Source organism: Anser brachyrhynchus (genome assembly GCF_964034855.1).
Source record: "Anser brachyrhynchus genome assembly, chromosome: 5".
Lineage (NCBI taxonomy): Eukaryota > Metazoa > Chordata > Aves > Anseriformes > Anatidae > Anser > Anser brachyrhynchus.
The window spans coordinates 11694918-11722880 of NC_137699.1; the positions used below are offsets into that span (position 1 = coordinate 11694918).

General features: G+C 44.7%; 2 protein-coding genes across 8 annotated transcripts in view; one reads left to right on the forward strand and one right to left on the reverse strand.

The window, feature by feature from the left end:
* Positions 1 to 27963, reverse strand: part of NAV2 (neuron navigator 2) — a 431840-nt gene that overhangs the window by 297440 nt on the left and 106437 nt on the right. The window lies entirely within an intron of this gene.
* The window catches only part of LOC308195293 (uncharacterized protein), an 82410-nt gene continuing 62589 nt past the window's right edge, over positions 8143 to 27963 (forward strand). The window contains exon 1 of the mRNA XM_080592413.1: positions 8143 to 8869. The gene's annotated coding sequence lies outside the window, so the exon portion shown is untranslated. The remainder of the gene's footprint in view (positions 8870 to 27963) is intronic.

The window sequence follows — 27963 nt, forward strand, 5'->3', positions numbered from 1 at the left end:
AAGATCATCTAGTCCAACCTCTGCCCTAACACTAACAAGTCCTCCACTCAACCATATCACTAAGGGCTACATCTAAACGTCTTTTAAAGACCTCCAGGGATGGCGACTCAACCACCTCCCTGGGCAGCCCATTCCAATGCCTAACAACCCTTTCGGTAAAGAAGTTCTTCCTAACATCCAACCTAAACCTCCCCTGGTGCAACTTTAGCCCATTCCCCCTCGTCCTGTCACTAGGCACGTGGGAGAATAGACCAACCCCCACCTCTCTACAGCCTCCTTTCAGGTACCTGTAGAGAGCGATGAGGTCTCCCCTGAGCCTCCTCTTCTCCAGGCTGAACAAGCCCAGCTCCCTCAGCCGCTCCTCGTAAGACTTGTTCTCCAGACCCCCCACCAGCTTCGTCGCCCTTCTCTGGACTCTCTCGAGCACGTCCATGTCTTTCTTGTAGCGAGGGGCCCAAAACTGAACACAGTACTCGAGGTGCGGCCTCACCAGAGCGGAGTACAGGGGCACAATCACTTCCCTAGACCTGCTGGCCACACTGCTTCTTATACAGGCCAGGGTGCTGTTGGCCTTCTTGGCCACCTGAGCACACTGCTGGCTCATATTCAGCCGACTATCAACCAATACTCCCAGGTCCTTCTCGGCCAGGCAGCTTTCCAACCACTCACCTCCCATCCAGTAGCGCTGCTTGGGGTTGTTGCGCCCCAGGTGCAGGACCCGGCACTTGGGCACTTGGCCTTGTTGAACTTCATGCAGTTGACCTCAGCCCATCGGTCCAGCCTATCCAGATCCTCCTGCAGAGCCTTCCTGCCCTCGAGCAGATCGACACACGCACCTAACTTGGTGTCATCTGCAAACTTACTGAGGGTGCACTCGATCCCCTCATCCAGGTCATCGATAAAGATATTAAAGAGGACCGGCCCCAGCACTGAGCCCTGGGGGACTCCACTAGTAACCGGCCTCCAACTGGATTTGGCTCCATTCACCACAACTCTTTGGGCCCGGCCATCCAGCCAGTTTTTAACCCAACAAAGCGTACGCCAGTCCAAGCCACGAGCAGCCAGTTTCTCGAGGAGAACGTTGTGGGAAACGGTGTCAAAAGCCTTACTGAAGTCAAGGTAGACCACATCTACAGCCTTCCCCTCATCCACCAAGCGCGTCACTTGGTCATAGAAGGAGATCAGGTTCGTCAAGCAGGACCTACCTTTCATAAACCCATGCTGACTGGGCCTGATTGCCTGCTTGCCCTGCAAGCGCCGCGTGATGACACTCAAGATAATCTGCTCCGTGAGCTTCCCTGGCACCGAGGTCAAACTAACAGGCCTATAGTTCCCCGGGGTCTACCCTCCGGCCCTTCTTGTAGATGGGCGTCACATTGGCTAGCCGCCAGTCGACTGGGACCTCCCCTGATAGCCAGGACTGCCGATAAATAATGGAAAGCAGCTTGGCCAGCTCCTCCGCCAGTTCGCTCAGTACCCTCGGGTGGATCCCATCCGGCCCCATCGACTTGCGTACATCCAAGCTCCGTAGCAGGTCGCCTACCATTTCCTCATGGATAGCGAGGGCCACATCCTGCTCCCCATCCTCTTCCACCAGCTCAGGGTACCAGGTATCCAGAGAACAACCGGTCCTGCCGCTAAAGACTGAGGCAAAGAAGGCATTGAGCACCTCAGCCTTTTCCTCATCTCTTGTAACTAAGTTTCCCCCCGCATCCAGTAAAGGATGGAGATTCTCCTTAGTCCTCCTTTTTGCGTTGATGTATTTGTAAAAACGTTTTTTGTTGTCTTTAACGGCAGTAGCCAGATTGAGCTCCAGATGAGCTTTGGCCTTTCTAATTTTGTCCCTGCACAGCCTCGCAACATCCTTATAGTCCTCCTGAGTAGCCCGCCCTCTTTTCCAAAGATTATAGACCCTCCTTTTTCTCCTAAGCTCGAGCCACAACTCTCTGCTCAGCCAGGCCGGTCTAGTTCCGCGTCGGCTCGTCTTTGGGCACGTGGGGACAGACCGCTCCTGAGCCGTTAAGATTTCCTTCTTGAGGAGCGCCCAGCCTTTCTGGACTCTTTTGCCCTTCAGAACCTCCTCCCAAGGGACTCGGCCAACCAGTGTCCTGAACAGCTCAAAGTCAGCCCTCCGGAAGTCCAAGACAGCGGTTTTACTGGTCCCCTTCCTGACTTCACCAAGAATAGAGAACTGAACCATTTCATGGTCACTCTGCCCAAGACAGCTCCCGACTACCACATCTCCCACCAGGCCGTCTCTGTTCGTGAACCGAAGGTCTAGCGGGGCACCTCCCCTGGTAGGCTCTCTAACCAGCTGCATCAGGAAGCTATCTTCCACGCTCTCCAGAAACCTCCTAGACTGCTTTCTCTGGGAGTTATGCTTTTCTCTAGAGAATTATGCACCTCTCTAGTCAAATGTTTCACTTGCTCTGATTAGCACAAAACACTAGTATCTGCCACCAATTCTGGACAAACAAACAAATTGCAAAGAGCTCTAAGAACTCTTGTGAATTTAGGTAAAATATTACTGGCAACACTCTCATCCTCAGCCTCAACCACTGACTTTTTGCCCACACAATATATCCCATTCTAAGAATTTGCTACTTGAGATTACAGAGGGTTTTTTTCTAGCCTTTAACAGATATTTGTCATGTTTGAGATTTCTGTGCAAGTCATTTGTGCATAATTAAACGGAGCCTCATGACAAAACCATACAAATGAAACAATGCACGAGTGTTTCCTGAATAGAGAAGGACTGAACATTCAGAGGACGTTTTAGCTTAACATGAACCAAGAAGAGCTCCACAGGAAATCTCTTCCTCGCTTCAGATCAGAGTTAAATAGCTTAGCAAGTGCAACAAGAGCCTGTCATTCCCCTGACCAACTGAATTAATCCATAAAATTCCACTGCGAAGAGAAATATTTAAATAAAATTACCCAGATTTTAATGGAAAATAATAGTTTAAAATAATAATAAAACAAAAAACAAACTGTCTTTGCTGTAACTTTCTTTATTGGATGTTATATAATTCAAAGATTCAGTCTAAACCTCTAGAGTTTTCTTCCTGAAGGCAAAGTATTATATACTAAAACTCAGAAAAAAAAACTTCTTAACACAAAACTTGTTTTTGATCACTTCTTAAAACAAATGAACAAATAACCTAGCCTCAGGTATTTTTAAAAAAGGTACATAACTCTACCACTATGTTCATTACCCACTTTGAAATAATACTTCCTAAGACAAAGCACTTGGGCATAAACAAGCTAACAGGCACTGGGCTGAAGAACAAGTCTCTTTTGCAAGACGTAAATCATCTGTCTGAACCCTAACCACCCTTCAGCTCTCTGCTCCCACCCCAGAAGTGCCCAGCCAGCTCCGGGAGATTCTTTCCTGGCCTCAGAAGGCTCAGCACCAGCGATGCCCAACAGCTACAAACCAGGCTAACCAAACTGCACACACTCTTCGTAGGGGATGTCAATTTAGGAAGCATAACTAAAGGAAACAGTGCAACCTCTGAGGGGACTAAATGGCAATTTAGTTTTCTATACAAGCCCTCTAATCCCAAGGACATATAATTAGCTGCTTTTAAACTTGCAGCTCGCTGCTGCCAAATAAAAGCTGAAGTGCCCACTAATTCAAACCATATCTAAGGCAGTGGCTCAGCTAAAGACGACAAGAAAACTACATGACTGGAAAAATAACTAACTGTATACAAGACAGAGGAAGCATATGCATTCCCCACGATGGTAGCTCTGGTCCTCTCCCACACCTCCTCCGTCATGGCCCAGCTCACAGTTTCGAAGCAGCGATGCCCAGGGCCAAAACCCAGAGCTGGTGCAATTCCCAGCTTACAGCCCCTGCTCTTTCAGGTAGGTGTCCTCGGATTCCTAAGTTATATATTTCAAGTCATGTCTTACTGTGGCCAGAGCCGTGTGTGCTTACACCATCAACCAGAGTGTGGATGTTCCCTTCAGATGACAGGTAGCATGACCAGGTAATCACATTTCCTTCTGTTAAAATCATAGATATGCAAACACTGCAGAACCGACCGCTGCTGCACGAAAAGTAGACATTGCTATTTAAATACCAGTTGTCACAGAGTGTCTTCAGGTGCAATGTGCTGAAAAAATGCCTCTGCTATGTTTAACGATGAAAAAAAAACATACGCAAAGAAAAAGAGGGGATGTTAGTTAAAAATATTTTTATTTTCTCTTACTCCCACCCCTTTACATTTTAGGCACTATCCTGTTTCTACTTCCATTATTTGGTGAAGCACATAATAGGAAAACAATCTGTGCATTCTACAACTCCTAATCAGCCTCTCTATCTCAAAAGGCAACCATTCAAAACTTATCAAACAGCAAACACCCCTCTGAGGTTCCTTGTGTTCTCTGTGCTGCCTTTACACGCACAGTTCTGCCCTCCTTGCACACCCAACCGCTTCCATTCATGGTAAAAGCATTTGTTATTCGGTGTTGATTGATTAACTTTAATGGAAATACTTGCACAAATCACAGGCAGAACACATACCGACGCTTTTAAAAAACTAGAGCAAGGTCTTCTCGGGACACTGTGAAGGAAACCAGGCTGAGGGACCCATTTTGCAAAACAAATGCACTGACAGCAGCCAGGAACTTCAACTTTGTTTGTCCCATTGCTCTCGTTTGCATCTGTCTTGTTAAATTGTATTTGAGGTTAAACATTGCTAAATATATTGCCAAATTAAATGAGAGTTGTTAATTAGAAGTGTTGAAAGCACATACTCGAGGATCAGGTTTTTTTTGTGTTTTTTTTTGTTGTTTTTTTGTTTGTTTGTTTTTAAACTACAGTACATTTATTTAAGTCCTCTACTACTCCCTTTGGACAGTAAGGGAACACGAGGGTTTTCACGACATAACATCACTTAGCAGAAGAGCAGCACTTTAAGTTCCCCACCGGTATACACTGACCACGAAACATTAGCATGTAGGGCGCCTGAATAAAGGTCTCTTTCACGTGGTTCTGTTCAGAGGCTCTCCCCACTTTCCAGGTGCCTTAGAAGCTGCAGGAAAGCTTGCTCAGGCCACACATCAGTCGCTGGCAATGTAATAGCTCAATGACCATACTACTCATTTTATTAATAAAACAGTCAATAGGACAGCTAGATATGAATAAAGTACCTAGTAGATAATTATGTAACTTATAAATAGATATTTTTTGCTTAAAAATAAAAAGGTTGGTCTTGAAATACCAGACTTTGGCTCCTACTCACGTTAAATAGTAATTATATCAAGTCAGGTAGAGGCAGACATTTTCCCGTTAATCTAATATTCTTTTCTGTAGTACTAAGAAGCTAAGAACACCCTGATGCACTAATTTATGTAATATATGCTCTATATAATATGCTCTATAATATATATATATAATATATATAATATAATATGCTCTATTTACAATAGGATTATAGGATTTTCTGTTTATAAAAAATTTTTTGGCCTTTTTTTTTTTAATAGAAAGTGAAAGAACGGAGTTGCCAAGCTCACAGGCAGATGTGGCCCTGTCACAGCAGATCACTGCAGACCATACCTGCAAGTGTCTAAGGACCCTCTTTGTGGGGGAGCTGTCAGGACACCCCTGAGCTCCTAAAGCCCCAGCTCACGGTCCCAGACGAGCCCATAAAGCCGTGCACCAACCAAGCCCGGCTCTTCCACACCACAGACTGACTTATGCAGATTTTCTGATAACAGAAAATTTACAAATACACCAGCGCTGAAAACTGGATCGTTCAGTCATTGTACAGCCCTACTTGCTACCACAAATATTTCACTTTACGATCACTGGAAAATTCCGATTATCAGAGTTGTGGGATTTTTTTTTTTTAGCCAATAAATTAATCATTAAAACCTAATTTTGGTTAAACTACCCCTAACTGTAAGTTTCAATTGAATGTACTAAACAGCATAGAGTAAAAAACATGTTTTCCATGGCAAATCTAGAAATGAAAAACGAGGCAGTGGTGGTTTTGGACCGCATGGCAGCATCGTGGTTCAAATCCTGCTCTGGCTTCATCCCAAGCTGTTATTTGGGCTGAAGCCTTGCACAAACCTGCTGGATGTTGCAACCACCAGCTCTTACGCCAGGCCGAGGCGGCTCCTCTTCCATCATCCCTGTTGACAGCCTTTCATTTTGCACAAAATGACTACATCGGCTTTGGGCGAAAGGTAGCGGTGACTCGACTGTCTGCTGGCTCTGGCACTCACCTGGAGGGGAGGCAGCAAGCTCTTGTGCCAGCGAATGCTGAGGGTTTTCTTTTTTTTTTTTTTTTTGTCCGTTTGCTTTACAAGGCTACACAAGAGAAAAGGCTGAGGTAATCCTGTCCTGAAGGCTGTCTGACTGCTGTTAGGCCCTGCCAGAAGGACAGGAGGAAGGAGGAGATCCAAACCAGACTCCCTCACGCACTAGGCAATCTTCCTCATTAGACGAGTAAGCTAACCATCTCCTGCTTCCTATGAAAAGCAGTGGCTGTACCACCATTTGTTTAGATTTCCGAGGTGGAATTAAGGCTCCGTATGGCACACGGGTAAAGCTGAACCCTGTTCTCTTCATCCTCAGCACTCCCCCACTCGAAGAGGCACACGGAAACGTTTGCTTTAATTGATACTCCACAGACAAATAACACCAGCTTTCTTCCAGACAAGCGTCATCCGCTTTTTATGCTCTAGGTAAGAGACATGTGCTAGTGCAAAACAGTGATAAAGTCGGTAATTGTTAGCCTCCATTAGCTAAAAGCACTGTCATAATTAGTTTTAGAGTAGGATTAATGCTGAAGTAAAAATTAAAGGAAAAACAAATATGCAGATCCACCGCAGCTTTACTTATTGATCCGATCCTTACTGCCCTTCAGCTTGGCATGTTTAGTCGTGTTAAAATGCAAGTGACCACTTCAAGATGTAGAATGCATTTGGGAAGTCGACGTAGAAGTTTTACCAACTCCCTCTAGTAATACTTTAAGGTCAAATAGCAGATACAGAGAATTCCTTGTGGTGTCAAATACAAACTAGTCTACATGACAAAGCATCCAAGGATCAGACAGTGTCAGTAAAAAAGATAAAAACAGAAGCAAAGCTTTAGTAATCTGATGGAAAGAATCCCACTGATACTGGAAGGTCAGCAAAATTGAACCGGGGCCGATCTCTACACGCACCCAACACAACAGCATTTCAAAATCAGCTTTGATTTCTCTCAGGGTGAGGGTGACAATACAGCACTCAGTGTAAAGGGAAGTCCTTTAATATCTGAAATTCTACAGATGAAGCCCATTCAATGGTTAGTTCACATTTCTGTAAAATTGATCTGTCCTGCTTAAAAGATAGAGGGGAGCAGTCAATACAGCAGCGAAGCTGAGAGTGTTTTCTCTTCATTTCCTGCTCTGAAGTGCCTGCTGTCATCTCTTTGCAGCACACACTCAGCCTGAATCATGGACTAATGTGATGAAGCCTGGTTACGCAGACTCTTAAGCAGCCCTCTTACCTTTCTCTGTAATGACCTCGATGATTGCAGCACTGCATCTTTTGATCAAGAGGTCAGAGTAGTTTCAAGTCTTGAAGAAATGTCAAGTAGTACCTGAAAGGCCCCACTTTATTTACTTCCAACCACTTCGGTAGTGAAATCTCATTTTCTGACCTGGTTAGGAATGTTCTTTAATTCAGCTCCTAGCCTAAGAATGCAGTCACATGCTAAAAAGGATAAAGACTTTCTAGGTGTTTTGAGCTTTAAGATCATTTATGTTAGGCTAAGGCTTAACAGGAACAATCACAACCAGTCCAGAGGCTGGATGATTAGTTTTGCTATAAAATTTGAATTTTGAAGGAATTTGCAGTCCTGTGGAGGTTGATCCATCAAGTGAGAGCAGAAACCAGGATGGAACAAAAGACCATGTCGTCTTCTCTTCCATCCCAAATTTCTAGGGTGTGCGGAATAAAAAATCAAGCTTACCTTTCTGAAGTTTTCCTTCAGGGAATAAAAAACATCCAGATTCCCATCAGGCTCATAAATATTTATGTTTTTAAGTTCATGACACCTCCATGTTTGTCACTTTTCTTCCCACTCTGGCCTGTTTGCAATCTCCCCCATGGCATGAGCCCAGCCGACGCGTGTGGAGATGAGTGGCTGGAAAGCTGCCTGGCCGAGAAGGACCTGGGAGTATTGGTGGATAGTCGGCTGAATATGAGCCAGCAGTGTGCCCAGGTGGCCAAGAAGGCCAACGGCATCCTGGCCTGTATAAGAAGCAGTGTGGCCAGCAGGTCGAGGGAAGTGATTGTGCCCCTGTACTCGGCTCTGGTGAGGCCGCACCTCGAGCACTGTGTTCAGTTTTGGGCCCCTCGCTACAGGAAGGACATGGACGTGCTCGAGCGAGTCCAGAGAAGGGCGACCAAGCTTGTGAGGGGTGTCTGGAGAACAAGTCGTACGAGGAGCGGCTGAGGGAGCTGGGCTTGTTCAGCCTGGAGAAGAGGAGGCTCAGGGGCGACCTCATCGCTCTCTACAGTTACCTGAAAGGAGGCTGTAGAGAGGTGGGGGTTGGTCTATTCTCCCACGTGCCTAGTGACAGGACGAGGGGGAATGGGCGAAAGTTGCGACAGGGGAGTTTTAGGTTGGATGTTAGGAAGTACTTCTTTACCGAAAGGGTTATTAAGCATTGGAACGGGCTGCCCAGGGAGGTGGTGGAGTCACCATCCCTGGAGGTCTTTAAAAGACGTTTAGATGTAGAGCTTAGGGATATGGTTTAGTGGAGTACTTAGTGTTAGGTCGGAGGTTGGACTCGATGATCTTGAGGTCTCTTCCAACCTAGAGAAATCTGTGAATCTGTGAATCTGTGAATCTGTGTGTTGGGTACGACTTGAACTGACAGGAGATGCGGAGTAGAACACGTTCCCTTCCCGTTCCTTCATTACAAGGACACAATCTCTGAAACGCAGTGCTTGCTCCAAAAATCTCTGATGGAAGAGAAAGCAGCCGGATCTAGCATTCAACTCCAACCCCAGCCCTCTGTGATGCTCCCCCCCGCGCAGCACTGGTCCTTGCCACCTTCTCAATGGCAACAGAAGGAAACGCCGGGCTAGTGCAGAAGTCATGGCACACATCCCTTCCTTGTACGGGTGAAAATAAGGGAAGCGAGGAGAAGCAACATGTTAGACACAAGGAAAGCAAAGGAAGCTTCATCACGTAGGTGAAAAATTATGATACTGTTGGTTTAGAATAAAACATTCGCTGTACTCAAGAGAACTGGACATCTCGATAGCAGTATTCAACTGGGAGTTGACCTCCTTTTCTTCTCACTCTGTGAACTGGGCAAAATCATCTCTTTGCTTCTTTCAAAAGTGAGAGTTAAGGCTCTAATTATTACTATTTTTCCACGAGGCCTACTGTATTACCTAACATTTTGGATGGATTGAAAAAGGAATTTCTCAATTAAAACAGCTCAAATATCTGACCCATAAGCTAGTTGTATAAGATCTGTTACTGCTTGTCGCTTCTCCACACTAGCCACCCGACTAAAGAGACTGTGTAGAACTGAAGCTACGATGGACCTACCTACACTCACACCACCTTTCCTTCTTGCCTTTGGTAAGAAATATCAAGTTTCTGAAGTCACTGCGCCCACCTTTGTTCATCCAGAAAGTACGGTCTGGCATTCCCATCCGCATACATCTGCCTCTAGAAACTTCACGTTCACCATTATTTGGAAACAAATACCAAGTTACAGCACCTGTTCAGCTCCTATATTAGGATATTATTTAAAATGAACAAGTAACTCAGTATTTTAAAAAACCTTATTTACCATGTATGCAATAATCTTATTTGATCACTGACTTTGATTTGATCACTGTCACCATGAGTAACACTCCTGATTCATGAAATCTGCTGATTCATTTGAATGCCGTCCACCTTTACCCCGTATTCCTGTAACAGAATTCAATAATGCTAAATGGCATCATCCACGGTGTAAAAGCACACAGATTTATCTAGACAGAATAATGACACTAACACTGACCTGTTGCTAGTGTTTTCTGAAGAGGGTGTGCTCCACTGGGGCTCTGTAGGTAAACAAGTACAATACGTTATATGCTGAGTTGCCCACTGACGCACTTCAAGATCATTCTGGACTTGCTTTGTGCTGACAGGTTTTGAGGGGTTTCTTCTCTTTGCTTTGAAAGTACGTTCTGCCTGCCGCAAAGACATCACAAGCAAGCATATCCCTTTCAACTTCACCGTACACCTGCATCAATACAAACCTTGCCTCCTTCCTAAAAAGCTATTTTACCCACGGTGATGGAACCTAGGCAAATTCAGATGAAGAAAATGATACATGGTGTAATTTTGCCAAATAACAAAGATGCATATCAGAGGCGTTTTGAAAAGATGGTTCTATGCTGACTGAGGCATGACAGCAAGTTTCTTCACAGTTTTCCTAGAGTTCTTGGATCTAATTTTCTAACCCAGTCTCAATTCAACCCATCTCTGTCCACACACAAAACTTCTTTTTTCTCAGAAGAAATCACAAAGAAAGCAGATTCTTCTAATCATGGTTGTGCAGAAAAGCACTGGTCTTCTTCACAAACCCAACCCAACCCGCTTTAGTTATGCCATTCAACACACTATGTCACAACATAAACTTCGGATTTTAGGCTTAAGGAATCCTTACCATTATTAAAAGCAATCTGAGCAGGAAGCCCCGCTGTGGTTTCTTGCTATTGAGCATCATAGATTTTAAGGATCCGTAACATCCTACACGCTTGATCAAAGAACCATATAAGCAGGATCTGCTTTAGGATTTGGAATAAAAGCTTTGAGTTGCCAAAGCAGTTTTAAGAGGCAGCAGAGACAAGGAAGTCTTTGTTTTCTTCAGCTGTACTTCTGCTAGAAAGAGATCAATAGGAGAAACAGATCTGACCCCAACCTACCTGCAGAGATTTTGTGAATAGAACATGACACTACAGAATGAGGATCCTCTTACAAACACTTATTAGTAATAGCAACTGCCAATTACAGCAGGGTAATATATTACAAGTAACACTCCTTCAAAGCCATAATCCCATTGCAATCAAAAACATGCCAGGACAGCTTGCATTTTTAATATATTAATACATTTAGTGTACTGGAATGCAAAAAAAAAACCAACCAAACCAAAAAAAACAGACAACTTAAACTCACACCAAATGCTAGTATGCCTAAAGGCAAAGAAGCGATACCTAGAGAATACCACTGAAGAGTTATTTTTAGATAATCATCATTATTTCATGATGTCAAGCCAAGTAATACATGCTATTATATCTGGAAGAATAGAAGACAAAATTAGTAAGTGAAACCTATTCTTAAAAATCCAATAGATAAAGCACAAAATGGATATGACAATATTGCAAGGATAAGGGTGAACTTTAAGCCTTTATTTTTAATAGTAGGAGCTTGATATAACTCAAAGGCATGAAGAGAAGGGAAGAAAGAAAAAACAAAGAGGAGCAGAGTTCTTCGTGCTGTGGCAATAGGTTGGGCTGAACCCTGAAAACAGAAGAACTACGGTAACACCGCTCCAGCTCCCTAGTCAGGTTAAAGACCTAACAATTACAAAGCTAACATCAAATTAGAATTAAGATAGTAATAAAACAGAAGTTGCCATTTAAATATGGAAACATTCAGCTATGATCACCAAGGAGCATCCCACTACAAGGCAAACACAAGCACATTTTGCTGAACAACAATATTCTCCCTGAAGTTAACATACACCAGATAGCTGATTTCCACTTTTTCCCAAGAGAAACTCCACCCGCAGCCAAATTATTTCAAGTGACCTTCAAATACCACAACAATCAAATTAACTTCTGTCAGATTCACAACTTCACTTCTGCCTGCTGCCATCTCCCTCAGACTCACGCCTTTTTGTTTGAAAACTCATTTTTCACAGACAGCATTTAATGCCAAATTTGATATACCTGTCAGCTCACAGAAAGTTCCCAGGCATGTTCTGAAAAGCATTTGCCCCATCTATTTTTCAATTGGTTAGAAAGGGGAAAAAAAAAAAAAAAAGACAAACAAGATTGGCTGAATAATCATGGGACTGACTTAAAGCACAACAGAGGCTGGATTTCTAATTCCAGATTTCTGACTGTGTATTACATAGAAGACTACATTCACTTCAAGCCAAGTCTTTTAAACAACCAGGGAAACCTAAAAAGCTTGCTCCTGCCTTAAGGAATATAGAAGCAACAGAACTCCACGCTTGCTGCCACTGCAAGGCTCAGACTTCTGTTAACAAATTTTTTGTAAAGAATGCCTGCCGAAGTTGTGGAAGGAGCTGGTGGCCTTCTTCTCTTCTCCAGTGACTGGATGCCCTACAAGCAAAAATCCCACACTATACCTGACACACAGATTGCTCACTGCGTGCACATTGATGACAAAATTTGTGAACTTCAGCATCCTTTCTCTGTGGTGGGACTGCATCACAGCGGAGATGTGCTACAGGAGAGGGAAGAACACGACCATTTACAGCTGCCGGGTGTCTGGGCAGCGTGCAAGGATAATTTCTAAGCTGGCAAACTGAGCAATATACACACGTACACGTGGACTGACTTGATTTTATATATCAATATAAAGAAAGACTTGCTAACTTACCAGTTAGCATTTCTTGAGTTATCTTCTATGTAAATTAACAATGTTGTTAATATGTAAATTAAGAAATTAATATAGCGTATACAAGAAACAACCTAAGGACGAACAGTAACAGAAGTGAGTAAAATGCCTTTACTACAAAATAAATGTAATGCGTGAGAGTCGTACAGCTACTGCATTTCCATTTCAACTTAAGCCTTAACAGTAAAAGGGAGCTTTTGGGGAAGAAATTCCAATAGTGAACATATATTTTCTTCCCTTTACATAGCAGTTTGACATATCATATGCATTTTCTTAATTCACTATCTGCTCTGCTACTGCTTAACGTATTGAGTTTGCATAAAACCTAGGGAACGCGATCTCATTTCCTGCAAAAAGCTTTCTAGACAGTGAACCAATAGTTTCAGTGAGGTGCAGAGACACCTATGGAATTCCCTCCTCCACACACCTATACAATTTCCAAGGGATTAAAAATTCAGTCAGCCTCAGTAAGAAAGCAGAACAAGTGCTCCCAGGGAGTCTTGGTAGAAAGTCCTCCCAAAAGGGATGTGGTGAAATAATTACTTTCCCTGTGCATGGAAAAACCCTGAAAATAATGGGACTGGAAAGACCAAGTTCGAATACACTCATCATAACAAATATCACGTGAATTGGCAAGCGTAGATCACGTGCTTGGAAACGCTTAAATAACAGGTACCGGAGCTTGCACACTCCTGCTGTGCACAGCATAGGATTTTTGGTCCCCACCTGTTTATACTCATTTTGTCAGAATAAACATCAGAATCTGTAGGTAAAAAAAAGTCCACACCACAGCCTCCACCCACTCTGCTCCAATCTTGTCCTTCCATGTGCTTTGATAAGAGGCATCATCTCCGCACACTAACTGCAGGGGAAAAAAAAAATCTGTAAAAACTGGTAGATTTGTGGGGGGGTCTGGGCCTTGTTTTTATTTGCACAGCACCATCCTGCCGAGGTGGGAGCTGGTTTGGCGTTATCGGAAGCTGCCGAAAGCAGCACCCTGCCCTGCCCCTGCCCTCCCACGTGCCCGTACCCACTGCCCACCACGGGCACACCAGCCCCGGCAGCACAGCCAGGGAACTATTTAGCTGTGATAAGGGGATAAAAATAGCCTGAACTGATGGAAAGCATTTCACCGAGAGATCTGCTGAAAAGAAAGGAAATGAAGCTGTTAAAAAGATAGAGCACGGAGCAGGGCACAGGAGGGGGGGGGAATATTCCTTTCGCTGCAGCAGGAGACCTGGCAGAGGCAGCGCGTTTTTTCCCCCACTGCACTCGCGTGCTGCAGCTTACGTTGAAGGCTGGTCGAGCTCCAAGGCGAGCCAGCTCCCCTCGCCAGCAGGGCGACCGCGAGGACTTTGCCTTACATAGCGCTCCCGTTCACCTCGCGCCCAGAGCCCGCGGGTCCCTGGCTGCTCCCTGACCCCCCCGGGAGATGCACCTAACGCAAACCCACGTACATGCTTCTGCTCCCCTCCGTTACTGCTCCTGGGTTGCGTTGCGTGTTCCTAATGAGGCTTATTCGAGGGGCCGATAGCTTGTGGAGAAGAGCATTAATACCTTTTGTAGGCTGTTTTTCTTGGCAGCCCCTATTTATACAGTCAGGCCCTCCACACAGTGGGAAAGGAATAAAAACAGCAGAAAGCCAGCCCGGCGCTGAAGGGACAGAGAAACAGGTGCTTGCTTTAACTGGAATTTACCACTTATTTTGGTGAATGAGTAGTGTATGTGCCCATATTAGGCCACTGAAACAGACTATTTTTGCCTCTCATTTTTTTGAATACTGACTTTTTGAAGGTCAAAACGAAAACGGTGAGGTCCATACCTCCCACGAGCAAGAGCAAGTTCAATTCAGTGGCGTCCAAGAGAAATGGCAAGCACCCTCCATATTCCAGGGGAACACTAAGTGCATAGAATATACCACCTATGGACTGTGAAAGAATTCTAGGAATACCTTCACAAGAGAATCCCCTTTCATGAGAGTGCTGTGACAGCTGGTCAGAAGCTGATGAACAAAACTCTGGAAATGCCCCAGTACCATCCCGGAGCCCCCTTCAGCCTACCCAGTTTGCCCACATAGTGAGTTCTCTCTCCCCTAATAAGTTGTTCTTGAATCTCAACCTATTTTCTGATAAAACCCAGGCATGTAGTTGTATCTTCGTACGTGCCACTGCAAGCCGACCAAGGAAGCAACTACCGAAATTGCATGCAAGCCCTGAAGAAGGTAAAAACTTGCTTAACACATGGGCATGGAGGTGGAAAATCAGTAACAATGAAGTTCAGACAGAACTTCAGGAAAGATTTCTTAATGACTTAACTAATTTTTCTCAGTTATGCACAGCAATGCCCCTTTTTTTCCTTCCCATGTCACTGGAAGACACTTGTCTGTCCCTGCTACCCAGAAAGACGGGTACCACGGCCACTCCATGCCCACAACAGAGTACCAATGGTGGATTCATCAAAAATGCACAAATACAAAACCAGGTGGTACCCAAACTGTGGGTTATTGACTTCACCTGTGACTGTCGGCAAAGTTTTTATTTATTTTTAGTATTAGCCCAACATAAGGTAATGCCATAGGTAAGAGATCAACAGCAAACATAGAAGCTTCTCTCACACAGTATCATTCCTGTCTCTGCTAAAGGTTGCTGAGAACTTCTCTAGTCTTTCTCAGGAGGAAGCTTGTGAGAAGAAGCACCGAGCAGCTAAAAATAAAACCATCCGTTTCCTCTAGTTGCACTTGGCATTTCTATTTCAAAAGCAAAAATACACACTGCATTTTGGAAGCGTTTGGAATGGCATACGTTCAAAATTCACAGCTAGGTCAGTTAATATTTAGTGACAAATTAATGCTCTAAAACAAGTTTTTCATGTAGTATTGTTTTTGAATTAAAAACACTCAGAGCTGAATGTACAATAACAGGGGTAGAAGTTAATGACCACAGCTCCACAGAACCAACACTAACTATTTACACTTACAATGCAGTACCTACAGCAGATATCCGTAAGCCACGTTTATTTTGAATTACCATGCCAATAAGAGCATCAATAAAACAAGACAAAATAAGAGAACACTTCCAGGACAAAGTTAATATTGGCCTGGAAGCTGAAGAACTGGGAGACAAGGCAACTCTTCCATACGCACTAAATAGCCAGCGTGACCTTGCTTGCCTGCCATCATTTCAGCTACCGAACTTGCTGTTAGAAGCAGTCCTGGGCTGCATTAAAAAAGGGGTGGCCAGCAGGGAGAGGGAGGTGATTGTCCCCCTCTGCTCTGCCCTTGTGAGACCCCACCTGGAGTACTGCGTGCAGGCCTGCGGCCCCCAGCACAAGAAGGATGTGGAGCTCTTGGAACAAGTCCAGAGGAGGGTCACTAAGATGGTCAGAGGGCTGGAGCACCTCTCCTATGCAGAAACTGCAGGGAGGGAACTGGGCTTGTTTAGCTTGGAGAAGAGAAGGCTCTGGGGAGACCTCATTGCGGCCTTCCAGTACTTGAAGGGAGCGTATAAACAGGAGGGGGAACGGCTGTTTGCTTGTGTTGGTAGCGATAGGACAAGGGGGAATGGTTTTAAACTAAGACAGGGGAGATTCAGGTTGGAAATGAGGAGAAAGTTTTTCACTCAGAGGGTGGTGAGGCACTGGAAGGGGTTGCCCAAGGAGGGTGTGGATGCCCCATCCCTGGAGGCATTCAAGGCCAGGCTGGATGCGGCTCCGGGCAGCCTGCTCTAGTGGTTGGCAACCCTGTCCAGAGGAGGCAGGTTGAAACTAGGTGATCTTTAAGGTCCTTTTCAACCCAGGCCATTCTATGATTCTGTGATTCCTGCTCAAGGAAATCCTTAAGCAGGCATAAAAGGCTTAGGCCCATCCTTGTTTCGCACCCCTCGATGCTTTCTTACTGTGGGACGAAGAAAGGGCCCAGGCCTGGGCACTGCAGGCGGTGGGCAGGGGAAGCAGCTGCTTCCATCTGTACTTCCTCCTCGCTAGGCAGTACTGGAACATAATCTACACTAAATCATAGACATCGCAATTATAGATGTTACAGAAAGCACATTCTGTTGTGCCGTCTCAGTCTTCCTTTCATCCCCAAAAGCACCGCACAACAAGTAGTTTTAGGAAAGACTTTTTGATCACATCTGTAGACAAAGATGTCTGCAATTTCTATTTGCAGCCATTCGAAACAGTAAAACTTATTTTAGGAAAAGCTGTCTCTGTCACTACGCAGAGAACAGGCGAGTTTATACATTGGATGACCGCTGTCTTTAGGAGCTCATGACGAGCAGCAGTACTTTTAAACAGCTACTGCACACGCTATCGCCATTTCCCCAAGCAACATCCCACTCATTTTTTGCAACGCTAGCAAAACCTGCGCATTTTAATTGCAACTTGTAAGGAATAGATTGTCCCATTCGTAACATGTAAACAATCTGTCTCCAAAAAAATGAGTTCTTGGGCATTCAAGTGCAGGAGCTAAACGTCCTACTGGTGGTAGGTAGCTCCACGATACAATCTCCCCTTAAAAGGCAGGAAATGAAAGGACATTTCACATGTGTGTGTGTATACATATATATATAAATATACGTATATATATTTTTATATGTATATACATACGCACGCACACTGCTTACCACCATTAAAACACTTCATCTATTGTCTGGCATGATGCATTGTATGGAGAGACTGTCCAGATGAAAAAGAGTTGCTTTGCTAAGCAGAAGTTTACACTGTATAAACATTTCCATATAAAGAACGTATATGGAGTTTCCAACGTCGTATTCTAAATGAAGGTTGCCCTTAGCCACCAGCTTAGCAGTGCCACTGATAATTCAGTTCGGGTCAGCTAAAAACAAAGCCGTCTGTGCTCTGACTCTAACATCATCGGGAAACCCAAGTCCAACACTAAGAAAATTCAAGAGTACGCTCTCTCTTAGGTACTGAGCTGTAACTGACCTGTTACTTGCAGCTCTGATGAGACCTGCAAATATTTTCCCTAGGTAATGGTTCTCCTACATATCAATAAGAAACTCGGGCCAGTAGCATTGAATACACAGTAGGCGGCTAATCATTAGGAGAAAAATAAAAAGATTCACAACGTATTAAGTTGGATTCCAGTCTGTTCTGGAAGCCATGTGTTACCTAGTTAGATAACCACGAATATTTGAAAAACACTTCATCCAAACCCTCAAAGTTGTTTTTCTTCTTTAAAAGAAATGAAGTAATTATTACAGACAGTTTAGGATGCTTTTGTGCCTTTAAGTGCAATAGAAGTCAGGTTGCCATTTCTTCAGCATCAAAGTCAAAATTAGACCAAGGCGTGCAGAGGTAATAATGGAAGCAACAGATTCCCTTCCTACTCCTTTCATGGTTAAGTGAAGTTTGTTCCTTTTTTATTTTCTAAGTATGGTTAGGCGCCTCAAGCATGCTTGTTAGGATGGAAAAAGCGTGCAAATCCCAGACCTAGGACCCTGCCAAAAGTCTCTTTAGACAGTCAAGGCAGCCAGAAGTATGCTGAGAGCTTGCCAGAGCCATATTGGGTGGCTAAAATTAAATAAACAGTTAATAAAAAAGATTTTGAATCAACCTAAATAAATACAAACTTATAGATTAACTGCCTTATCTGCTTAATAAAAGAGGATCTAAGATAGCAACTGAGCTCTTGAAACGCTTAGACCTCTACAGGTTCTGCACAGCAGATTTAAACGCAGAAGTACTTGGTATTATCTCTTTCAATAAGATGAAGCTTACATTTAGGAAAAAAAAGTCATTGACTCCTCTCTGACAATGATTTTTCTTCCTTTAAAACATAAACTCATTCTGCCCCCTGTTGTCAGAAAATTACAAATGATACCCTACAGCTACAGGCAAACAGCGGGACCTCAGCGACTGAAATATCAATAATTATTTACAGCAAAAGGGAGCATGCCACAAAGGTATTTTCTGAATACGTTGCTGCATAATGAAAAACGTTCCCAAATTATTTTCTGCAGGGAGATAGGCATGCTTGAGGCAGTTTATTTTTTCTGCTCAATATTTATTATTTTTGGAAACTATCACCAGGAATATAAAACCAAATATATACATATGGCCAATGGTTTTGGCATTAAAAAGACTAGCTGCTCTAGAAAGAATAAAAAATAATAATTAAAAAAAAAACCTTTGAAGGACTAAAAGACAGGTTTCTTCAAAGTTCAGGAGCCTTTTTGCTTTTGCCTCTGGCCGTTCACACTGAGCACAGCAAAGCTCCGCGCTGGATCAGACAAGCGATGTGAATGCAGACCCGGCTTATTTGTCACTGACATTTTCCCCCCCATCACAAAACCATGCCGATTTACCGTAGCCAACCTGCTCTGAGCAGATGCCAAACAGGGCAGCAGTGCTCAGTACAGCTGGGGAACCATCCCACGGCCGGATCGCCCACAGAGCTCCTGGTCTGCTCCAAGCGCTGGGGGAGATGGCAGGCCTGCAGCTGTGCTGAAGGTACCCGAGGAGGACAGCAAGCCTTGTGCTGATCAAAACGATTCACAGTGGAAAGGAGTACCCAAAACCTCAGTTGCCAGCAACTGTAAGGCATTCCTAACTAACACGTTGCTACCCCTTCAAAAGCAACGTGAAACAACTCCACAGCGACAGAAACGCACAGTTCCCAACATCAAGTACGCCTAGCCATCATATTTGCACTCACGTGTTCTTCTTCAAATAAAATTGGTTAAATAACCAGAAGGAATGGCTCAGTGGTCTGATCTAGAGAAAAAAAAAAAAACCCTGAAGCCATAGGTTTAGATGCCAGCAGGGTTGGCTCCTTCTTCTCCTTTCCAGTACAGAGCAGATGAAGCGCAAGCAGCTCGCTGTGTGGTTCAGAGGTACCTGCGGCTCTTGGATGGTGCAAAAAGAAAGAGAGGCTTTTTATAACCCACTGGAGCAAATAGGAATCGGGTCCAACAACCACAAAAAGCGAAGGTCTATCTATTGCCCCTGAATCTATTTTCCTGTTCAGCTACTTCTTGGAAGCAGTCGCAAGTTATTCTATCGGCAGCTTTCAGCCTCCCTTCTCTGCAAACACTTCCCAGTTTTGTTGATGTAACAGATTACCTGAAAGCCACTGGAAATGCTTGCTGTAGAGCAATACGTGTGCTTCAGAGTAGGACTAATACCGCATATATTTATTCACAAGCATCCTCACTGAACAAAAGGCACTGACTAAAGGGCTTGCAATCGTAATTTGTTGGTGAAATGGTACCTAGCAGTAAAAGAAACACCACAATCCTGGAAAACACACTGCAGTCACACTGGAGAAGTTACAAACATCTGCTTTCTACTCATCTCTGAGCATTTGCTTTTAAACAACTTATTGTGGTGTTTGCATGTTTTCTGTTTCCATGTGAGAACAGAAGGAATCTAACCGATTGAGAAACACGTTTTGGCTTTGCTTGTTGTGTTAACTCAAGTGTTCGTAAATATGAAAAATGTCATTGCATATGATTTTTCCCTTCTCAGTGTCTAGAATTCAGTAACAGTTGCGTTGCTTATTTCCCCACCCCCAATTAACTTTGACAAGATGCTGAGACCTGGCTCCTTCTAGTTCAACCACCAGAAACCAGAGCGAAGAGCAGACACAAAAACATCGATTCAAGTTCAAGTCTGCTGCTTGATGAAGAGCCCAGTCCTGCTCTCCTGCATCCATTTTTAACCAGTACTCTTTCTTTCAACTGCACGTTTACAAAGCACACTCAGCCTAACAGCCAAGAACATCTGTAATCCTGCCCTGTGCATTTGCCTGTTATAAAATAGGCATATAGCAACAAACTTTGCCTAATACCCAACATAAACATTACTCTTCCCATATAAGCCAACTTCAGGAAGAGAAAGCGGGTTTATAAAGGCAGAGGATTTAGCAGATATCCCAGATCACATGCAATCCTTACCTTTAATTGCCAGACATCTGAATTGCCCTAAGACCTGTATTGCCATAAAATCCGCATTATGAATCCAGCCTCATGGGAATAGCATCTGGCAATAAAGCATTCACAGGAGTCCCTGCCTGGTTCATCTTTTTCCAGACATTTGGATGGAAAACTTAAATGACAGCACCATTAAATAGGAACTGAGAGAGAAGAAACATCTCTCATTTTGTTATTGTTGCTGTAAACCAATTAGTTGGTTGCATTCATTTGCACATGTTTAGAGGAAAAATTAGGTTTTTTAATTGGCTGTTTGCTATAATGCTTCTTGTGGACTGTCTTTCATGATATACCACAAACTGATACTATGACTATCGCTCCTTTAATTGAGTTTAACACACTACTGCTAAAACATCCTCCCCACGCTCCCCCCCCCCCCCCCCCCCCAAGAAAAAGTGAATTACCCTGCAAGTTATTTTCGAAACCCTGAAACAGAGGAGCCTAGGTCATTGCCCAGAATGTTTGACATTTTCAGAAAGGGCAACTTCAGCTTCCAGGTGTAGGTGACCGCTACTAATGCAGGGTTTGGAGGGGAGGGTGCTATCCAGACTTTTGTCTGCATACTCATGCGAAGTCTCCTTTAAGGCTTGTATTTTATTGCTGTGAAAGCAGGGAGCAGGGGAAGCAGTTAACATCAGCCGAGAAAAGCCCTATGTTTCCCCAAGTCCTTTACTGAGATTCTCAATAATGGCCACTGCCTGCTGAAAAAACAGTTCACTTTGTATTCCGCAAAGGCATTAAAAACACACCATAATTTCCTGATGTCCAATTTCTTTAAGTATTTATCAAATTAGCTTGACACAATAGCTTTATATGGGATTCCCAACAGGCACACACAGAGCAGGAACGCTACATTCACTTTCCCCTGCGATGCTATTTGCTAGTCATTAACTTCTGTCCTGGGAACTAAGAGGAGGAAATGACTGCATCATTAACAACCCTCCCCTAGGTATAGACAAGAAACACGTGTGCTGCTATTGGCAAATGCTCCATCATCCCCACACAGACAAGCGTTCATCCTATAAAGGTATTACCAGTCTCGCATCTTTACGGACCACTGCACAGATTCCTGCATCTAGCCCTATAGGTGCAGCAGCACACAAACAGTGCGCGTCGGTTCAGGCAAGCCTAGCAGTATGTTACAGACACTGCTTTAACTGGATGGTTAGGAGACCTCTTCTGAGATCAGCTGAACTAAAACTAAATACAAACAACACTGCTAGAAGATGAGGAAGAGGTAAGATCCATTCAGAAAAGCCCCCGATTCTTCCATCTTCTATGTAAAACAAGTCTTTGCAAGTCCAATGGCTAGCCACAGACCCCAGCTATTCATTTTACATCGCTTGCTTCATAGCTTTTCTCCAATAATATGCAAGAGGGAAAAAAAAGAAAACGTTTATCATTTAGCGTCGCTGGGATTTCACGCCTTTGTGAAGATCTATGGTGAAACTGGAACCACCGCAGGTCCCTGAGGTGCAGGGACTCGGGACATGCAGCTGCATCCAGTGAAGAAAGGAGCTGCCTTCCACCACCACCCTTAGGACACTCAGGAGACCCAATCCACCATGTTTCACAGCTAAAGCTCTCTCTTCTCTTCTAAGGCGCCACATCTTCCACGCCGTGCCCAGCAGGTCAGGCAGGGAGATGCTCAGCCTCTGTTGTAGGAAGTCCTTGGGTTTGGCTCGACCACGGCCAGAGCACCCACAGGACAGGACGAGTCCTGGGCTCCACCCCGGGATTTCTGCAGAACGAACATGGCCATGCTCATTTGCGAAAGGCTGAGGAAGAAAAGAGGTTACAGAAGCCATTTAACAGTGATTTCACTGACTTTAGTAAAGGGGGAACTAAAATAGCTATTTAACTTCAGTTGCTGCCACGGCTGTCTGCTCAACCCGCTTGACAGCGGGATATCCAGCTGGGCTGCCTTCCGTGGGGCCAGGCCTTAAAAATTACACTCCTTTTGTTGTTAGGTTGTATCTGACGAGTGCAGTATAAAGCTAATTCTGTCCTCACCTCAAATCCATCTCAGCCACTGGGATCTGAGTCTGGAGCACCGCTGGAAGAGGAGAACCAGCATGGGCTGCCTCCTGAAGGAAAACTCCTTCCCTTAAAAAAACAGATTCCAACTAATAATATTTAGTATTTTAATATTTACCCAAGCCTTAAGCCAGTCTTCCTCTTTTACCTGATTTTTAGTTTTTGACTGCCTGTCGTTCCCAGTGGCATCTCACCAAGCTCTGCACGCAGTACATGCCTGCCACTCACACCAACAGCTCACCGTGCCCACGCCTTTGGGTTGGTTTCTGCTGCATACATTTGTACAAGGCTCGTACCTCCAGCAGCACACAACGCTCCTCAATCCAGAAACACTTCCGAAACTCACCCTTCTGTGCTGTCTCAGATTGCCATCAATACGTCTAGCTGAAACGTGGAAATACCCAGATTTCATTTCAGATTTACAAGTGTTTGAAAGTTTGAAACTCCACTGGAGGCACCCGGTGCCTTTTATTTTTTTCTCCTCTTTTTCGTTAGCACATTCAATGAGTTGAATGCATTTTTCAAAAAAGTCAGCATGACGAAACACAGAAGAGCAACTTGGGAGCTTTGGGACAGCTTAGCGAAAGTGGATTACAGCTAGCTGTGTAATTTCCCAGCACGATGTGAAGCTGTGCAAATGAGCAGTTCCTTACTTCTTGCAGCACCCAGCAGAGGGCAGCTGGTCCCTTCCCATCAGTGACCGCCCTGCGCCGAGGATGCAGAAAATGCCCCTCGCCAAAGAGACCGCCAGACGCCCACCTACAGGGTCACTGGGAAGAAGCTGGCAACTTAAATCCCCTTTTATTGCTCAGTATCCACCTGCAGCTACAGCCTAACCCGTTTACATAACAAACTGCTCATCTCTGGCCGTTTCACGGGCTTGTGAGTACAACCAAGCAAGAGCTACAGACGCAGTTAGCCATGAGATAAGTACCCAGCTGTGATACACAGACTGTTCACAACTGCAAAAATTAGCTGCCGAGACATCTCTCAGGTATATGTTTCAGCAAGACTTCTGTGGGGTGGGCACGAAGGATATACACACTTCCCTGCTCCATAACCTTTAGCAAGAGGAGCTCACGTAACCGATGTACAACCCCATTAGAGCAGTTTTATTAGGTAACTGACATATTTTACAAGCAAATAAAACCTGCGGTTAGGTGACACAGCACGCGTGTGGTGAGGGCAAAGGGAATCAACACTTGAAACGAGGAGTCCACTTCAGGAGGCGTTTGCATTTCTCAGCGACGTCCTCTATGCTGCGATCTGTGCTACAACATGAGGAAAGCAAACCCACCAAGAGGGAACGTCTCCATCCACCTCACTCAAGTCACCTCTGATGCTCGCAGCTCACTAGGTTTTGCCTGTGTTAACCCATCTGCGCACATACACAGCACTGAGCATCCCGATAACAGCGTCATTGAGAAAGTCCTTTATGTGAAAAATACAGAGATGTTTTACTATGTTTTTTTCAGCATGGGTTTATGAAAGGCAGGTCCTGCTTGACGAACCTGATCTCCTTCTATGACCAAGTGACGCGCTTGGTGGATGAGGGAAAGGCTGTGGATGTGGTTTACCTTGACCTCAGTAAGGCTTTTGACACAGTTCCGCACAACATTCTCCTCAAGAAACTGGCTGCTCGGGGCTTGGACTGGCGTACGCTTCGCTGGGTTAGAAACTGGCTGGATAGCCGGGCTCAGAGAGTTGTGGTGAATGGAGTCAAATCTGGTTGGAGGCCGGTCACTAGTGGTGTCCCCCAGGGCTCGGTACTGGGGCCGGTCCTCTTTAATATCTTTATTGATGATCTGGATGAGGGCGTCCAGTGCACCCTCAGTAAGTTTGCAGATGACACCAAGTTAGGTGCGTGTGTCGATCTGCTCGAGGGCAGGAAGGCTCTGCAGGAGGATCTGGATAGGCTGGAGCGATGGGCTGAGGCCAACTGTATGAAGTTCAACAAGGCCAAGTGCCGGGTCCTGCACCTGGGGCGCAACAACCCCAAGCAGAGCTACAGGCTGGGAGATGAGTGGCTGGAAAGCTGCCTGGCCGAGAAGGACCTGGGAGTATTGGTTGATAGGCAGCTGAATATGAGCCAGCAGTGTGCTCAGGTGGCCAAGAAGGCCAACGGCATCCTGGCCTGTATAAGAAGCAGTGTGGCCAGCAGGGCTAGGGAGGTGATTGTGCCCCTGTACTCGGCTCTGGTGAGGCCGCACCTCGAGTACTGTGTTCAGTTTTGGGCCCCTCGCTACAGGAAGGACATGGACGTGCTCGAGAGAGTCCAGAGAAGGGCAACGAGGCTGGTGAGGGGTCTGGAGAACAAGTCTTACGAGGAGCGGCTGAGGGAGCTGGGCTTGTTCAGCCTGGAGAAGAGGAGGCTCAGGGGTGACCTTATCGCTCTCTATAGGTACCTTAAAGGAGGCTGTAGAGAGGTGGGGGTTGGTCTGTTCTCCTACGTGCCTGGTGACAGGACGAGGGGGAATGGGCGAAAGTTGCGCCAGGGGAGTTTTAGGTTGGATGTTAGGAAGTACTTCTTTACCGAAAGGGTTATTAAGCATTGGAACGGGCTGCCCAGGGAGGTGGTGGAGTCACCATCCCTGGAGGTCTTTAAAAGACGTTTAGATGTAGAGCTTAGCGATATGGTTTAGTGGAGTACTTAGTGTTAGGTCGGAGGTTGGACTCAATGATCTTGAGGTCTCTTCCAACCTAGAAATCTGTGATACTGTGATACTAATCCATTGGGTCGAAACTGCCCTCCTAGGTCTTTCCTTTTTGCGTGCCGGGGGCATTCTGCCACAGTCAGCACCACAGAGCACACACCCTCTCCTTGAGTCAGTATTTCTTCTGTTATTTCAAATCCAACCGTCTCACACTCAGTTTGACAAAATCTTTTGTAAAAAAAAAAAACTCAAGTAAATATTTGTATACAAATTCCAAAGAGAAATAACTTCCTTTTTAAAAAAACAAGGCACCTGCATATCTGCAAATACCTGTGGCACTACTGACGCCCAGACGCTGCCAGGGCTGGGGGAGAAAAGGACAGCGCATGCCTCCATGGACGAGTCAGGACACTGACTGCGGCTTCAAGCAGCCTTGGAAAGCATGCCAAGACAGTCTGGATATTCACATCGAGCCAACAAAATCTTAGCTTCAGTACTGAGAATAAAACCCCACTGCAGTAGGGTACCTCTGGCTACCTTACCCTGAAAAGCAAAGAGCTGAGCCAACCCTCTGAGGCACGTTTCCTCCTGAATCAGCGTGCTGAGAAAAACGAAACAGCTCAAACCTTAGATTATGCCTTCAGCTACCACTTACTGATGACTTGTGTTCCCCTCGCCCCCATATAAAAGCCAAAAAGACTAGTGAGTCAGTGTTAGCACTAACAGGAGCGATGAAGGGGGGAAAAAGCCCCCTCCTCTTTTTATTATTCCTAGTACACCATGATAAGCTATCATATATGCTTTCACACTAAAAAAAACACCTTCAAACATGTCAAATCTTATCACCTTACCAATATATAAATTTATAAGATCCCTATAGCATTAAATAATTCAGCAAGCACTGTCATTCTTTCCAAAAAAAAAAAAGAAAGAAATGTAGCTGTTTGTTGCAGCTGTGTCTCATGTACATGAGAGATTTCTCAAGGGTTTTATGGCAAATGAGCAAGCTGAGGATTCTGCCAAAGGTTGTATTTGTCACTTTTGGGCGGGTGGAAGGAGACCCGTCTCTAGATTACCTCATCATTACTTATGAATCACAGAGAATGCTGGATGTCAATAAAACACATTAACGCTACACAGCATCTAAACCAGTATGCAGGAAAACAACGTTACGTGCATTTCCCTGACGCTTTTCTATTCATTTTGTAAATAAGGGGAGATTCCAAAATACATTTTTGTCAATTTTCCAGGGCTTGAGCAAGAATAACAAGATTAAAAATGCTAAACTATCGCTATCTGTGAAGTGTGAATCTTCACTGCCACGAGCTCCTGTCGCATACCCTACCCATCTGTTTTAATTCTCTCATTGCTGTTGGAAAGCACCCTTTTGTCCTGCCCTTGGGCAGAAAATCATCTTGGGGGAAACCTGGAGGTCACTTGTCTGTGCCTTCCTACCATCTGCACCCCGTGCCAACCGCCTGGGGCTCCCCGAACTTCCCCGTCTGCCTTCCCCAGGTACCTCTGCCGCCCTACACGGCCAGGCAGCTTTTTTCCCTTTAGCAGCTTCATTAATAATGTACCCGCTGCAGGAGACAAGTCCCTTTGCAGACAAAGAAAACGGGCTAGCAACACTGCGGCGGGACTGATAACGTCGTGCCGGGATCGCGAAGCTGAGGAAAAACAGATTATGAGTCGGGTACACAGCAAGTGGTCCAAATACAAAGCAGGAAGATGCGATGATTCAATCGGTGCTATACAGCAGGAGAATAAGGACCAGCAACCAGACCTGAAAGAGACGTGCATTTAGCTTGTGACAGGCGTCGGGATAAAATATATTGACAGTGTGTGTTTTCTGAAGCTAATTACTGTAATATAATTTACCACTTTGAACGCCTTAATGCTAGGAACCTGAAAGATTCTCAAAGAGCAGATTGCTTTGTGTTGTTATTTTGACAGTAAGTCTGTTATATTATTATTTATAACCAATTAAAGAGCACTAATTACTGTTTTTACTGCTTTGTTAAGTTCTGGAAAATAACGGATAAAGGAATGAGAACAAATGCACCAAAATAAGCTATGGAGAGGGAAGCAGAAGCCTTGATTATTTAATTAGGTTGGCTGAGAGGTTCTTAGAAACTGCCAGAAATGACAGACCAGGGAAAGGGAAAACACAACACCTCCGTTGTGACTAGAAACTACAGACAATATAAATGTTTAGTTTTTAATTACATGGATGTGGAGGATTGCTACAGGCTACGACCTGCAGATCCCACTAGATCTGCTGTACTAAGTAGAGTTGGACTGAGTTATTACATGCATGAGAGACCATCAAGAAAACCTGCAGGAAGTGTTTTTGCTTCAGCAGATGGTACATTTCCCTCCGAGCAGTGACCAAATGCCCACGCACAGCGTTAGTACGAGCTGCACCCTTGAGTCAAATATCTTGTTTTAAGGCACAAATGATAAAGACCTGTAATGAAGCTTTTACAGTAGTATGTTCATACAGGCATACAAGCAAATCCTCCAAGGGGAAACATCCTTAGCCCCTACTCCATCCTATCCGACTCTTTCAGTTCTTGCAGATGAAACTGCAAGCCAAGAAGGCCTCTTCTGTAGGAAACGGCTTGCTGCAGAAGAGCAACGTTGCGTAAAGCTG